Raw genomic sequence first — 17,450 nt, 5'->3', positions numbered from 1 at the left:
TAGCCTTGGGAAAATTAACTTACTGCTCGATAAATGAACTCCACCGTCATGTAATCAATTCAACACCGTGTGTGGGCTCTCTGGTTTAAAAGACCATTTTAACTATCTCTCTTCTCAAGCTGTAAAAAATTAGTGTTGCCTTTGACAGATTTAATTCGAATATAATGTAAAGCCTGGAGCCTTGTGTGACAAGCCTTAAAATATAAGATTTTCAGTTAGAAAAGATAAAATCTGGGAGTAGTAATCACCTAAGAATAAAAAAAAAACATGAAGACAATGGATAATGCTAACATTGACTTACATTTACTTGAATAACTCAATCTAGAAAGAATAAACTTGTGGTAAAGGAGAGTACATAAGTAAATTCTAAGAGATGTTAAAGGCTTAAACATGAATTAGGTCAAAAAGATTTTAGTTTAGTAAAGGATGAAGTCAAGATCAAGGTAGGGAAATACAACTAAACTTTGGAATTTGTATGAAGGGAAATGACTATGCTTCTTTACCAAAACCCCTTTAGAGGCTACCATCAAAGAAGTATTATTGGATTAGATAAAAGAATTATTCTGCCTAGTATTAAAAACCTGTGTCTCTAAGTAATTTATTAAATATTTGTACAGAGACAATGATATTTACAACATTTAAAGAAGTTCTAATTTCTACCTTCAAACATGCTATGCCGAATCTCTCTTTCCTGTCTCAGGCAATCCCATAACTTTCTGGTCACAGTACAATTAAATCAGTTGATCATTTTAAGCCCATATTCTTTCCTTTGCATAATAATGACTCATCTTCAGTCTGAGGGCCTCAGTGTGAAGAACATATTGGCTTTCTCATTCTTCGCATGCCTTTTTCTAGGACCAAGGATTTGGAAATGGGCAGAAGTCTTCTTACTTAGTGCTCTTTTACTTAGTGCTCTTTTAATCCTCTTGGCTTCCAATGAGATGGGTATGGCCAACATCTAAATGGTGGCTCTCATGTGGAACTTGTGCAAGATCATTGAGGATTTGGGGGAAGGTTTTCCCACTGAACATTTCATAATGTGGAACCATTCCCTTCACTTTCCTTTTCTATCCTTGGAGACCTATGATTATATTGTGATTAGAAAAAGAGACTTTTAATCTCAGGAAACAAACTGAGGATTGCTGTAGGGGAGATGCGGTGGGAGGGATAGGGTGGATAGGTGATGGACATTGGGGAGGATATGTGCTATGGTGAGTGCTCTGAATTGTGTAAGACTGATGACTCACAGACCTGTAACCCTGAAACAAATAGTATATTGTATGTTAGTAATAAAAAAGAATACATTCTGTTTGTGTGAATATTACTATAACTATTATTTATTTCAATGGTTGAAAGAATTGTAGTTCATCTCTTTTTCTTAGAGACATACAAGAGCCAAAAGAATGTATGAACATCTATGGTAAAAAGAGATTAGATTCATACATAGTTCATGCCTAAAACAATTTTTGTTAATATGTATTTTGTGGTACTCAGCATAAAAATAACTTTCTTCCTCCCTCAAAAAGAGCCTCCTTCTAAGGAGATTAAGCTAAGAATGTTTCTTCCATTTAAAGACAAATCCTTAACTTTGAAACATAAAAGATGATAGCTTATTAAAAATTCAGTTTGTTAAATCTTATTGAAGATTCAGTCCAAAGTCATTTTGAAAGACTAGGATTTTAATTTGCATGCTATAGTTTTTTTATTATGTGTTTATTTTGTGCAGCTGTCTTTCAACTTTGTGACACAGTTAAGCAATTGTTGATAAGTGTATTGAATTTAGTAAGACTGCCTTCCTTACTTAAATGATCTATTTCCGTTGAAATGCCAGTTAAAGATGATCTCACACTTGCTGACATATTATTAGTGATGGGTTGTTAAAGGAATGTTGCTCTTTCCTTATGCTGTTTATTTTGCTTCTTCATATATCATACTGACCTTGTTTACTTTGTCCTTTGCATACTTTCTGCTTTTTTTGAGAAGAACACAGAATGAATGTTCACAACATCAGTTACGGATTATGGGGAAAAATTCAAATAGGAGTTAGCTGTTTTACAACTATCAGACTTTCTCTTCTAAAAGTATGAAAATTAAAATTAAAATTAAAAAAATCCCCCTTTTTTGGGTGAACACTTTCACTTATTCATGGTCACTGTTTATTTTGTCTATGAGCTACTATATACTTATAAAACAGTGTGTTAAAATTTTTCTAATATTTTATTGTTATAACAGCTGTTACAACATATCCTCCAACTGAATATTTTTCAAGCTTTTAATCAACTTAGTGACATCTTGAAATTCCTTCTATTCCACATTTTTTTCTCAACACTTGTCACGTGCCACCATGGGGTTCGACCCTGGAGATGCACTGGTAAACAAGGGACAAGTCTCTGCCCTCATAGAGCTTCCAGTCTGATTGTGGAGACAGAAAAAGAAAAAAAAAAAAAAACTAGAGAGTGCGTAAACTAGAAAATTAAACCCTGTAATGAGATTCTGAAGAGAATAAGCACAGGGCTCTTATAGCACTTAGTACTTGATAAGCTTGTGTGATAAATTCACTAATCATTTGGTGACGAGTATACCCTATATACACACATACATTCTCACTCCCCTAATAAATCACTACAGTTTACTGAAACTTTGAAAAATATTCAAATATAGCTTTTCAATGATGACAACTGCATTATTTAAAAAGTGTAGCGAATATCAGTATTGCCTTGGTCTTGTTAGAAATACACATACCCAGGTACTACCTCAGACCTCTGGGCTGGTGTTCAGAAATCCGTGTTTTAATGAGTCCTCTGTTGGACTCTGAGGCACATTCATGTTAACATTTGAGAACTACTAATTTAAATTTTTTCTGGCAAGCCTTCCTAAATCCTCCACAGATGAGTCTATGTATGTAGGCTTCCTATGTATATTTCTTTCCTTGTCTTTTTTTTTTTTTTAAAGATTTTATTTATTTATTTTAGAGAGAAAGAGAGAGAAGGAGAGAGAGAAACATCATGAGAGGGAAGAGGGTCAGAGGAAGAAGCAGACTCCCCACTGAGCCGGGAGCCTGATGTGGAGCTCAATCCCAGGATTACAGGATCATGACCTGAGCAGAAGGCAGTCACTTAACCAAGTGAGCCACCCAGGTGCCCCTATAGGGTTCCTATGTATATTTCTAACACACGGTCAGCACACTACAGCCCTCAGACCAATACCAACCTGCAGCTTGTTTTCTATAATAAAAGTTATTAGGATACAATCACATCCATTTGTTTATGTACTGTCTACAGCTCTTTTAAGCTAATGGCAGAATGCTAATGGTCCTCCAAACCCTAAAATATTGACTATCTGCTTCTTTACAGAAAAGGAAAAAAAAAAAAAAAAGGCTCTGTCCTGCTCTAGTACTATAGCATAGCACTTGCTACACTGAATTACCATCAGCTGTTTACTTACTATTCTTCTATTGTCAGCACTTTTCTGAATTCTGAGATGCAGTCACAAAAAACAAGGTTTCTGTCCTCATGAAGCTTATGTGCTGGGGTGTGTGGGATAGACTGAACAAATAAATATAATTTCCTTTAATCAATAACGGGTTTGGAATTGTTTATTGTTCACTAGGGTGCCTAGCCCAGTGTCTGGTCCACACTGGATGTTCAAAGACTGTCTATTAAATAAGTGAATTTTCAATGAGTGAGTGATAGAATGCCACAAAGTGACAGGAAGGGCAGTTCTGTTTGTATATGAGCATCAAAAATGTAAGTGAGCTTCTTGGAATTACTTGACTCTTCCTTATTCTTAACTGATGTCCTGAGATTCTACATTTCATGAGCCTCAGTACTCATTTGGTGTTTCAGATGGCACAAAAAGTGTTATAGAACTTAGTACAAAAAACTCAACTCTGAAATTTAGAGTAATACATCCTTCTAGGAGAGCAAGGAAGGGTTCTTATATGTGACAAGTACAGTAAGTTATGACCCACTTCTGCAGCTCTGAGTTGGGAATCATCACATTCTTCCTTGCAATGGTATTTTAAAATACAGGCTATAGATAGGATGTGTAAGGAGACTTTGGGTCTTGGTTGAGTTGTTCATCATACAAAACACCAGGATAACGCATGCAAAATAATCTTTATCTGCATTGGGAGTGTAGCAATTTTACTCTATGTTGTTTATATTAAGAAGAAATTAATTTCAAATCACTACCAAGTATATATCAATCATACTGATGGTAAAAATTCTGATCCAATACATTACTTTGCTCATAGGCAAATTCCAGCCAATACGGTCAAATGTGAAGGAATTTTATTTTACTTCATTGGTACAAGGGACAATGAAAATTGTCACAAAAGTAAATTAGGGGCTTTAAGTGTTTAGTGATTTTCAGATGGAAATAAGAAAATTATAGACAGCTGAAGATTTGAAATCAATTATTAACTTGACCTATGATAATGAAGCTAGTATAGATATCAAGCTGGTGAAGGTGACAGATTATTCATACATTAAAATGCCTACTATTAAATGAAATTGAAGAGATGCCCAATATGTTTTCCAAGTGACCATTTCTAATTATGCAACTAGATAATCAGCCTAATCACAAAATGATCCAGTAGCAACATAAAGAACATGGTGTACAGGTGCTAGGGAGATTCAGTGGCTTGGTCCCTAATCAAGCACATGACTATTCAGCATACAGTTGTACATATAAAGTACATATATAGTGCTTGGCACAGTGTTTGGCACATATTAAATGCTAAATAAATGATTGCCTTTATTATTAACCAGAATCTGAAAAATGACTTTAGGGAGGGACATGTTCGCTGATGAGTCATACTGTATCTAGAAGTTTGTCTTCTCCTCCAGCAAGAAAAGATTCATGGAAGTGATAACAGTTGAGATAAGTCATAAATGTTAATATTTGAGAGGTAGAAACTAAAGGGAGTTCAGAGACAGTGGCATGCTAAGTACATGTTTCTGCTGCCCTTGTTTTCCCCTTACAATTACTCATCCTCAGGGGAGCACCTTCCAAAGACAAGTGAGCCTGAAGGGGAGAACCAGGCTTTCGGCTTTACTGAGGTCCTGGCAAAAGACCCAGGTCAAGACCTTACTATTATCTGGATCTGCTTAGATCTTGCATCCTAGAGAGAAGATATCTTGGACAAATTAGAGCTTTGGGCTTCCTGAAGAGTTTGGTCCACTGAGATGTGTGGAGCACTAAGAAGAAAGCTAGCATCCATTAGTCCATCCACATTTGTGGTCCCTCAGGAACCTACTAGTCCCACAGATCCCCCAAGTAGTTCCCCAAAAGCTTAAGAGTTTGGGAGAATCTGCTTTATCTCTTCAGCTAGAAAGACATTAACCTTTATAACTGATGGGAGCAGAGGGGTTTTCTCTTAAGACTCCATAGGTGACCAAAAAGTGTGTAGCTGGTACAACTCTTGCTCACAGGGCCAGACACAGCATGTTCCCCACCAACTGTTGCAGTGGTATCACTTGGAACTGGAAGCAATGGGAAAGTAATGCACTGGAGAAAAAAGTGCTCTTGGAAAGTAATGGGCAACCATTAGTAAAAGGTAAAATTTCTGTAGAACTTCTAAAATGACAAGAGAAAAAGATAACAGTAATTGGATCAAATAAGTAAACAAAATTATGAAAAATAGGAAAGAGAAAACAATGTATAATGAATAGAGGCATTATTGAATGAATGGTATAATATCTGTGCTATGGAAGTTTATGCAGAATTAAAGGAAATTAGTACGAGTTATATAAGTTGACCTGGAGATAGTTCTATGAGGTATTAATGAGTGAAAGAAGGAAGATGCTGAAAATTATGTATAACATGATTGCATTTTTATAAAACAAACAATGGAAAATCTAGATAATTATGTTTGTATGCATGAATACATTTGGTTTGTGTATGATGCTCAGCATGAAGAAAAATGTAGACTAACAAATACTAGATTTCTAACATGAATTATAGGGTGGGAAGTGGGGAGAGCTCATATTGATAGGAGGTAATGTGGATAAAGATGCAAGAAAGAGGGGGGATGAAGAAGCCAAGTAACTTGGGAAAATAATCAACAGTAATTTGATCATATAAGTAAATAAAATAAGCTATGGTAAAAATTTTACAAAAATGGGAAAAGCATTATGCAATTAAAATCCTACAAATATGTTCACATATACAAAAGTGGGGTTTTGTTTTTTAAAAATTTTATTTTTAAGTAATCTCTATACCCAATGTGGGGCTTAAATTTATAATGGCGAGATTAAGAGTTGCATGCTCTACCAAATGAGCCAGGCGGATGCCCTCCAACAGAAGTGTTTTTAAAGAGAAAAGGAGAGGGACGCATGGGTGGCACAGTCAGTCGAAGCAGTTAAGCATCTGCCTTCGGGTCAGGTCATGATCCCAGGGTCTTGGGATGGAGCTCGAATTGGGCTCCTTGCTCAGCAGGAATCCTGCTTCTCCCTCTCTTTCTTCCCCCTCCTTGTGTACCCCCCTCTTTCTCTCACTCTCTGACAAATAAATAAATAAAATCTTTAAAAAGAGAAAAGAAGATGGGGCGCCTGGGTGGCTCAGTGGGTTAAAGCCTCTGCCTTCAGCTCAGGTCATGTTCCCAGGGTCCTGGGATCGAGCCCCGCATCGGGCTCTCTGCTCGGCAGGGAGCCTGCTTCCTCCTCTCTCTCTGCCTGCTTCTCTGTGATCTCCGTCTGTCAAATAAATAAATAAAAACTTTAAAAAAAAGAGAGAGACAAGAAGAGAAATGGGGAATGGGTGAAGGTGCACCAAAACAAAACAAAAAAACCAAAAACAAAAAGGGGGAAGGCAAAGCTGATATCAGACAAGTTGGGAATTTGGTTAAATGGGATAAAAAGAACACTGTATAATAATAATAAATGACAATAAAATGAAATTCCTAATGAAGTTAAAGTAACAGTATATACTTGTATTGTCAAGCCACATAGCAGCTGCTTGTACAAAGGAAATGTATTAGAAACATGAGGAGAAATTAAGGAGATTAAAAAATACAATTAAATTAGGATATTTGGTTTCAAATAGATTAGGTCAAGTCAGGAAAACAAAAGCCAGTTAAGATGAGAAGAAATTTGAACATAATCACACTTGTGTGTGTGTGTGTAGGGAAGAAAAAAAAGTGGGGAGAGAGAATTCAGAGAACTTTGCATTTCAGAAATAGTCAAAACAGCAATTTATTTTTTTAATTTTTAAAATCAGTCTTCTGCTTGCTGACAAAGAAAAAATGAAAACATTTTAAAGTGGGATTTTACAGATCACATTCTCAAATAGTTAATCTAATAATCTAGAAGTTCTAAAAGATTAGTTCCTTGGAATTTAAGAAACAGTCTCTTACCCCTTGGATGCAACATGAATTCAAAAGTGAAATTGTAAACTATCTAGAAAGTTATAAAAGGAAATTTTTTTATACTAAAACCCATGGGACACAGTTAAAGTTATTCTCATAGAGAATTTTACTTCTTTAAATGGTTTCATTATTAAAAAAGAAAGTAAAAAAAATATAGGAACTTAGTATTTATCTTGATAAATCAGACAAAAAATGCTGAAGCAAAGTAGTGGAAACAATACATAAAACTATAATTTGACAAAATAAAGTAAAAAATAAGTAAATTGGAAAACTGATTCTTTAAAAGAGCAATAATATGAATTATGAGCTCAATTAAGGAAAAAAGGGAAGCAAAAAACATATATTAGGATGAAAACAGAGGTATAATCTAGATACAAATGAGGTTTAAAGAATTGTAAGAATACTCTAACCAATTTGAAAACCTAGATTATGTAGATGTTTTCCTGGGAAAAAGATAAATTACCAACATAGACTCATGAATAAGCAGAAAACTTGAGAAGTCAATCATTGCAAAACAGATTGGAAACATTTAAAATGTATCTCTAAATGAAGAATCATGAGCAAAAGAGCTTCAAAGATGAATTTTATCTAATTTTTAGAGGATAGTTTTAATTTATTTAAATTACATTAAGAAAATGAGGGAGCTCCTAACTTCATTGTACAAAACAAAATAATATTAATATCAAAACATGATAAAAAACATACAAAGAAAATATAGTATAATGATACTTTATAGGATGCAAAGAAAGTATTATCAATTGGAATTTAGAAGTGAGATATTCCTAGAAAGGACTGCAGAAATATGAGGGTAAGTACAAAATCAGGAGAAACACATTTTATGATACCAAGATAACAATGGAGAAAACCAAATTAATATGGCCCTAGATCCTGAAAGTTATTTGACAAAATATTCTTCATAAGCCTTGACTAAAATAAGAAATTACTTCAACAGGATAGTTTTTACTTATGAACAAAAAGAAGCCCATTTTATTATTATTCAGATTAAAAATATATTTTAACAAATAAGAAAAGAACATTAATCTAATACTAATATTGGGAAAAAAGAATGAGATTACCCATATATTTGCTAAAAATTGAAACTTAAGAAAACTAAAATTATTCTAGTCCCTTTAAGGGAAATTTTCTAAGTGGCCATGTACCTTATAAATATACAATCACCAATACATTTTCTTTATATTTGATGTAATAGCTGTAAATGAAAATGGAGTTATCCTATTTGAAGTAGCAGCAGAAACTATGAAATAATTAGGCGTAATATTAAAAAGAGCAGTATGAGGCCTATATGAAGACATCCATAAAATACTTCTGAAGGGAATTAATCAAGATGTAGACTAAAGGAAAGATTTACCATGTTCCAGATGGGAACACTTAATATCATAAAAGTGAGAATCCTTCTCAACTTAATGTATGAATTATGAGAAATTTTAGTTAGAGGCTCTGAAATGTTTCTTTGATTGAGGTAACCTACAATTTTTTAAAAAGAAAAGATATTCAAGAACATAATATTGGCTTAGGAATATGGGAAGAAATCAGTAAAGCAGAAAAGAAGTTTTAGTTATAGGTTACAGTGTGTATACGTGAGTCTGTATAAGGTAAAGGTACTCCTTCTGTTCACTGTGAAATGATGATTTATGTTTACTAATAGTAGTATTAAAAGTCTCTCTCCTGGGGTGCCTGGGTGGCTCAGTGGGTTAAGGCGCTGCCTTCAGCTCAGGTCATGATCTCAGGGTCCTGGGATCAAGTCCCGCATCAGGCTCTCTGTTCAGCAGGGAGCCTGCTTCCCTCTCTCTCCTCTCTCTCTCTCTCTCTCTCTCTCTCTGCCTGCCTCTCCATCTACTTGTGATCTCTCTCTGTCAAATAAATAAATAAAATCTTTAAAAAAAAAAAAAGGTCTCTCTCCTCCTGGAAGAAAAGAGAGTTTGATCTGACCTCTTTTCTTTTTTTTTTTTTTTGAAGATTTATTTATTTATTTTGGAGAGAGAAAGTATGTGTGTGCAAGTGAGTGGGGGCAGGGGCAGAGGGAGAGAGAGAATCTCAAGCAAACTCCCTGCTGAGTGTGGAGCCTGATGTGGGGCTGGATCTCTTGACCCTGAGATCATGACCTGAGTGGAAACCAAGAGTTAGAGGCTTAACTGACTGAGCCACCCAGGTGCCCCTCCCCTCTATTCTTATACATACATACACTACACAGAGGCAAATAAATACATAAATAATCATTTAGTAAGTAAAACTCAAGAAAACAATAATCTTAGGGAAAATGTCTGTAGGGCACCTGGGTGGCTCAGTTAGTTAGTTATGCGTCTGCCTTCGGCTCAAGTCATGATCCCAGGGTCCTGGGATCAAGCCCTGCATCCAGCTCCTTGCTCACTGGGGAGTCTGCTTCTCTCTCTCCCTCTACTGCTCCCCCTGCTTGTGCTCGCTTGCTCTCTCTCTCATGCTCTTTCTCTCTGTTAAATAAATAAATAATATCTTTAAAAAGAGATTATTAAAAAATGTCTGTAGGATATTTCTATAATCTGTAAATTTGAAGGCTCTTAAAATAAGAGAGTATATCCCTAACCTGAGGAGGAAAAGTACACATTTAAATTTGATTAGAGAAACAGTGGAAAGAATTTCAATGAAGATACCATGAGTGAAGTCAAGTACATGGTTGATAAGAAGAAAATCTCAGTGTATATAAAAAACAAACCCCTAAAATTTACACTATATAATCAGCTCTTATATTTGATAGCGCAAAGACAAACAATAATAAAAATAGGTAAGGGATTGGTTAAATGCACGAACCATGGAAGAGCAAATTCAAAGGACCAAGAACTGTATGAAAAGACTCTCAGACTCATTGATAGAAAAATGTAAACGACAAGAATGCTGAAACATCCCTTTTCACAAGTTCTATTGGCAAACAAATCACCTAGAGACTGGACTGCAGCAGGGTCCTTCTTCAGATGAGGTCCCAGAATTTTCTCTATCCACCACCCAGGCCAGAGGACCATTCTGCTGTGATAGGTACAGAGATTGCACTTGGAAAACTTTATTTCCTGGATATTGCTAGCAACTTGCCACATACAACTGAGTGTGGAGGAATGATTAGGTAGTTGAGTTCAAGAGCCTTTATTGTTCATTGTCTACATACAGGCTTCACAGTTCCTAGGAGAGTGAATACATGAGAGTGAAACATAACTTTCTTTTGGTTGAATTAGTATAAGTCAGTCTACTGAAGCCCCTTACAATAAATCCTTACAATAAATTTCAAAACCCTACATGATCTGCACTCCTGCCAACCTAACTTTCATTTCTGATTTCATCTTTCGTCACTTCATCCCTCCTCTACTTTGCTCCATGTACAGTGTTTTTTTTTTAATATTTTATTTATTTGAGAGACAGAGCATGAGAGAGAGAGAGAGAGAGAGAGAATGGGAGAGAGCAAATGGTCTCCATACAAATGGTCACTAGCTCAAGCAGTGATGAGGGAGGAAAAGGCTAGCTAAAGACAAAGCAGAAGCTGGCACCCTACACCACACCCCTCTCCCTCAGCCTTGTGACATGTATGACATTCCTCAGGCATTCTTGGCTGCCTAAAGGAAGAACCAATGGTTAACTAATAGAGATCACAGTCCTGCAGGAGAGGAGTCTCCCTCAGTTTACAAATGTCCTAGTGATTTACAATAGCGTAACTTTCAGAAGACTCCCAACCATCTTCATATTGGTACCTCATTAGACAAAAAAAAAAAAAACAAAAAGCAAAACAAAGCTTGGCTTGACAATAACAAGGCCTCCAGTATCCTGAAAGTCTTCTTTACCATACGCCAGCCCTTCTGAACACCCCTTTTGTCCTCACCTCCCCAACTCCTGAGTATATAATGAGCCAGTCCTCGGGACCACAGGGCAGCAGCTCTTTCTGCCCACGGTTCCTGTCCCCGTGCTTTAATAAAATCACCTTTTTGCACCAGAGACGGTCTTAAGAATTCTATTTTGGTTGTTGGCTCTGGACCTCACTTACATTCTAAAACTTCATCAGCAGGGGGGAGGGGTAGAGGGAGAGGAAGAAGCCAACTCCCCGCTGAGAAGGGAGCCTGATGCAGGACTGGATCCCAGGATCCTGGGATCATGACCTGAGCTGAAGGCAGAGACTTAACTGACTGAGCCACTCAGGCATCCCATCTATAGCATCTTTCTTGTTCACTTGCAATGTATGAAACTTATTCTCACTCCCAGCCACTTGCATTTGTTCCCTCTACAGGGAATGCTTTTCCCTACTTTTAGATTTCTTCCAACATACTCCCTTAGTGGAGAGATCACCACTGATTCCTTTTAAAAATAGTAACGCTGCTCCCACCTCACTCCTTTACCCAGTTACCCTGCTTTACTATTCTCTTCATATACAAATGGTCACTAGCCAGTGAAAGATGCTCAAGGACACTAGTCATTAGTGAAATATAAACTAAAACCTCAATGGAATACTATTTTTCACTCACTAGAATGGCTATCATCAAAGAGACAACAACTGTTGACAACAGCATGGAGAAACTGGGAGCCTCATATGTTGCTGGTGAGGATGTAAAATGCTGTAGACACTTCAGAAAACAATTTGGCATAACACTGAAAACCTAAACATAAACTTATCATATGATCTCGAAATTCTACTCCTAAGAATCTACCCAAGAGAAATGAAAAAATATGTTCACACAAGACTTGTATACACATGTTATGTCAACATATTCAAAATAGTCAAAAATGTGAAACAATCCATTATCCAGCTAATGAATGGATTAAAAAATGTGGTACACTCATACCATGGAATATTATTTAACGATAAAAAGGCATGAAGTACTGATAATGGCTACAACATGGATGACTGCCAGAAACATTTTGCTAAGTAAAAGAACCCAGATGCTGAAGAACACATACTGATTCCATTTATGTGAAATGTCTAGAACAAATATGTAGATACAGAGATCAGACCAGTGGTTTAACTGGGGCTGAGGGTGAAGAAGAGGATTGACTGAAAACAGGGTTGTGGGAATTTTGGGGGTTAATAGAAATCTTCTAAAACTGGAATGTCATGGTTACACAGCCCAGTACACTTACTAAGAATTATATACTTTCAATGGGCAAATTTTATGGAATGTAAACTATACCACAGTAAAGATAAAACATGCAGTATAATTCATAAGCAATAGTATGGTTGAGTCACAATCTTCTTGCATTAAAATGTCTATTTGGTTTCATTTTTCTGTCAGCATAAAAAGTCCCCATTTTTTCTCTGGGCATTTATGTTTATGAATATTAGGTACCATCTATGCCACTGCAGAATTCTCTCTGTAATCATGAAAAAATTCTTCTGGAAAAATCTCACTTGGTAGCTTGGAATTTATATTTATATGACATGTACACACCAGTTTAAACAACTTATTTGGGGAAATATGAAATGATGTTGGACTAAGTACATTCACTTACTCATTCAGTCATCAAACACTGAATTTATGTTTATTGAGTATCTATTTTGTGTAATAGAGACAAATGTCAAAAGCTAGAGAAGAATGTAGGGATGATTATATTGACTTCAACTTATATGCATAATGAAACTGAGGCCCAGAGAAATCAAGTTACTTGCCTAGTGTAAAACTAGGCGAATGAAAAAGCCAAGGCAGGTTCTCTTTGCTCCCATTCTCCCTACTATCCTTATGCTAATGCTGTATTCATAAGGATTTACCAGAAATTTAGCAAACCACTTTATTCCTGTCATTTTAGGACTAACTCTTTTGTTTGCATGGTCAACATTTGTGCCACTCAGGATGCACTAGTTTGAGGAGGTGAGGGGCTACAGGAAATTTACTGATGACAGTCAAACTTGTCTTTCCATATTCAAAATGAAAAGCATTCAAATATTATCACATGCTCTTCCAAATTTGCTTACAATGTAATTGCATCCTTGTTAGCTATAAATATTATTGAAGGGAATTGAAACTGACAAGGCTCCTTGGTAATAGCTTATGAAATTAGATTAAACATTCATTGATTAGCAAACCAAACTTCATGCAGCATTTCTAAGTAAATCATTCAAAATTCTTATAACTAATAAATGTAGCACAGAATGTAAATCTTCCAATTCACCTATTCTATGCTTTAACATGTGAGGAGATAAAAGTCTGATGTATCTCACAAACCACAAAACAGAAAGAGTTTTTTTCTTCTGTTACCAGATCAGGTTCTTGTCAATTTCCATATGTTTACACTGAGCTGAGGGGAGAGGGTGGGAGAGGGACTATTCAACATAAATCAGGCATATGTGCAGCAACTGTAAGATGGGAGAAACATATTAATTGATTGAGCTTTTTGAGTCTTCTCTTTTGAGTATATTTAAAGTAAATTACAAATAACATGTAATTGGTCAAAGGTATTTAAATATTGTATTCACAGTAACTGAATTAACTCCAGGTTATATTTTAGTTACTCGAAGAAGGTGAGTGAATATTTTTTAAAAAAAGCAATTCAAGGGCGCCTGGGTGGCTCAGTGGGTTAAAGCCTCTGCCTTTGGCTCAGGTCATGATCCCAGGGTCGTGGGATCGAGCCCTGCATCAGGCTCTCTGCTCAGTAGGGAGCCTGCTTCCTCCTCTCTCTGCCTGCCTCTCTGCCTATTTGTGATCTCTGTCTGTCAAATAAATAAATAAAATTTTTTTTTAAAAAAGCAATTCAACCTTTTTGTAATCTGTCTTATTTTTAAAAACTTGTTCTGATTTCAGATGGCCAATTCCTCTTACTAAGGAATAAGAAAAATGTTGACTATTTGCTATTGACAATACTGTCTTCCTCATTTTGGCAAGACTATTATCCTTTAAAACGTTTCATTATCATCATCTTTGAGTGAATCACCTCTAGAAGTTACATTGATGCCAAAATTGGTATTTGGCCTTTAAAATATATTCAATGTAAAAAAGAGTACTTTTTACATTGATTACTATGGAAATCAGTTATATAGGAGGTAGTGATTGAAAATATTAAGTATATATACTTGTGCATTCATTTATTTAGCAAATATCAATTAACTATCCATAAAAAAATGGATGGGATCCCACCAGGTGTTACAGATACAATGATTAAATAAAAGACTCATTTCCTGCTCCAACGAAGCTTAAAATATCAGACTGGTAAGTTGGCAATTACAATAGAGTAAGATAATTGATAAATCCTCAGCTAACCTAACAAGATGAATTTTGTGGTCTTTACTGTTGAGTCCACTAAAAAAAAATTTAGACTCCTGTTTTGTGGATGTCGTTTTTACTCTTTATTATATGGGAGGGGAAAAAGCATTTGTGGTAGATTTCATTTTTCCAAAAATATTTAAAGCAGCACTTCTGGTCTTATGTAGTCTTGTAATCCTTGCTATATATCACCATCAAGACTCGGGATTGGGTTGCCTGCTTGGCTCAGTCGGTTAAGCACTGGGGTCTTGATTTTGGCTGAGATCATGATCTCAGGGTCTTGAGATCGAGTCCAGCATCATGCTTTGTGCTGGGCATGGAGCCTGCTTGGGATCCTCTCTCCCCCCCCGCTGCACCCACCCCCAACTGCTCCTGCTCTCTCTCTCACTCTCTCTCTCTTTAAAACAAAACAAAGCAAAGCAAAACAAAACAAAACAACAAAACAAACAAAAGTATGAATCTATTTTCTTCCTCTTTCAACTTGGAAGGGGTTGAATCTGCTTGAACAAAAGAATAAGCAGATACGATATCATGGACCTTCCAAGGCTAAATCAAAAAATTATATAGCTTCTGCCTGCCTCTCTCGGGACCCAACCACCATGTTGTGAGAAGCCCATGTTAAGTGGAGGGCCGTGTGTTCTACTTTCAGTTGACAGCCCCACTGAAAGTCCCTGCTGATAGCCAGTATCAGCTGCAAGACGTGTGAGTAGGCAGGCTTTCAGATCCATGCTGGCCTCTATGGATGCTGAGTGGAGCAGAGAGTAGCTTTGTCTTTCCAAGCTCTACTCAGAATTGCACATTTGTGAGCAAAATAAATGCTTTTGGTATTTTAAGCCATGAAGTTTGAAAATTTTTAAAGCAGAAATAGATAGCTGGATCAAAGTGCCTCCATGGGTAAACTTTGATTCATTTCAGTAAACTAATTCTTAAAGTACTATAATACTGCAAAAACAATGCTCCTTGGAAACTATCAGTACTTGCCTACATTTATCGATTTCTCCAGAATTGGTTCCTATTATTTATAAAAACTGTTTCTATTCCAGCTAAATATAACTTTTTTCTTTTACCTTTTATTAAGTCATTCCAGAGATCTTTACTGAACACCTACTATGTGCTCAGCATTTTGCTAGACACTAGTTTTCCCTGAACACAGTATGCTCCTTCATGACTTCACATCGTTGCATATACTGTTCTTTCTATCAGAATACATTTCCCTACTGTCTCTAACATACTTCAACATACTTCCATAACCATATCAGATGTCACCTCTATGGTGAAGACTTTCCTTCCTCTGCTGGTGGTAGCTATATTTTTCTTGTATTCAGAGCACTATGCATATGTCTGTTACTGCTCTTATACACAATTCTGATTCTCAATTTTAGTCTAACTTCTTTACTGGACTTTGAGTCTCTAGAGGGCAGCTAATATCTTTACGGATCTTCTGCTGTCTGTACTGTAGTATCAGGAACATAATACAAAATGATTGAATATTATTAAATAACAATTTAAATATTGATTCAATGCTGGCATTTCTGATGCCTTTTTCTTAAAATTATTTTTAGTACTTCATGAGAGTCCTGTTGCACACATGATAATAACAATATGTCATTAGCTAGTGGAGGTACCGAGCTGAGATAATTAACAAATTTCATATATGTTACCCTGAATCTGTCAAGTAGTAATGATTTTTGTCCCCAAGTAGCCTTAGCTGATCTCAACAAGCTGATAGAGATTGAAGATTTTATTGCCTATTTCTTTTTTTTTTTAAAAGATTTTATTTATTTAGTTGACACACACACAGAGAGAGAGATATCAAGTAGGTAGAACAGCAGGCAGGGGGGGGGGGAAGCAGGCTCCCCGCTGAGCAGAGAGCCCGATGTGGGGCTCGATCTCAGGACCCTGAGATCATGACCCGAGCCGAAGGCAGAGGCTTTAACCCACTGAGCCACCCAGGTGCCCCTATTGCCTATTTCTAAACTCCAAATATTTCTTCAGCTTTTTGGTCACTCTAACGATCCATAAGAAGGAATTTTCATTAACTTATGAACTGCAGCAATGAAAAAAAAAGTTTCTTTCATGTAGAACTAAGATATATTTTTCAAGAAGCATTCAGAACATTTTCTGCTTAATCGGATATTCACCCAAATAAATTGGTATGATTGTTAATGGTACCTTTTTTTTTTTTTAATCATAAGTGTCTTCTGAACCAGGAGCTGAACTATTATCATTTACTGAACTACAGTTCTCTGCAGCCAAGGAGATGGAAGATTGTTTCTTTGACCTCTCCCATTTCAAAGCTCAAATGGAGATACCTTATGTACTTTTTAGTCACTTACTTTCTGAAAGGATCCATTAAGAAATAATGCCGTAAAACCAATAAAGGTAGAGTATCAGCCTTGTGAACATGACCATTACCAGATATATAGGAAACCTAAAGGCTCTTTCAGAAAAATTTCCTAAATTGTGAGTGCTACTTGGATGGGAGCCTCTGGGGAGGAGAGAGAAAGAACATAAAATAACTAATTAGAACTCTGCAAAACAGCCTAATAATGTAGACTGAATCAAATGGTGCCCTTAACCACCAGAAAAAAACTTTTTCTCAATGTTCTATCATTGCAGCTATACATTTTAACAGAACAGTAAGTGGTTCACTGGACAAAGATTATCGTTTTATTTTTATTAGCTTTTATTATGCTTTTTTTTCTAATTTATTGATTCTTTGGTTCATTTATTTATTTTTTTATTTTTAAGCTTTATTTTGTTTATTTGTTTTTTGTCTCAAGTTTTTATTTAAATTCTATTTAGCATATAGTGTAATACTGGTTTCAGGAGTAGAATTTAGTGACTTATCACTTACA

The sequence above is a fragment of the Enhydra lutris genome, unplaced genomic scaffold (assembly GCF_002288905.1).
Source record: "Enhydra lutris kenyoni isolate GAN:26980312 unplaced genomic scaffold, ASM228890v2 scaffoldscaffold37, whole genome shotgun sequence".
Lineage (NCBI taxonomy): Eukaryota > Metazoa > Chordata > Mammalia > Carnivora > Mustelidae > Enhydra > Enhydra lutris.
Note: the sequence above shows the minus strand (reverse complement) of the source record.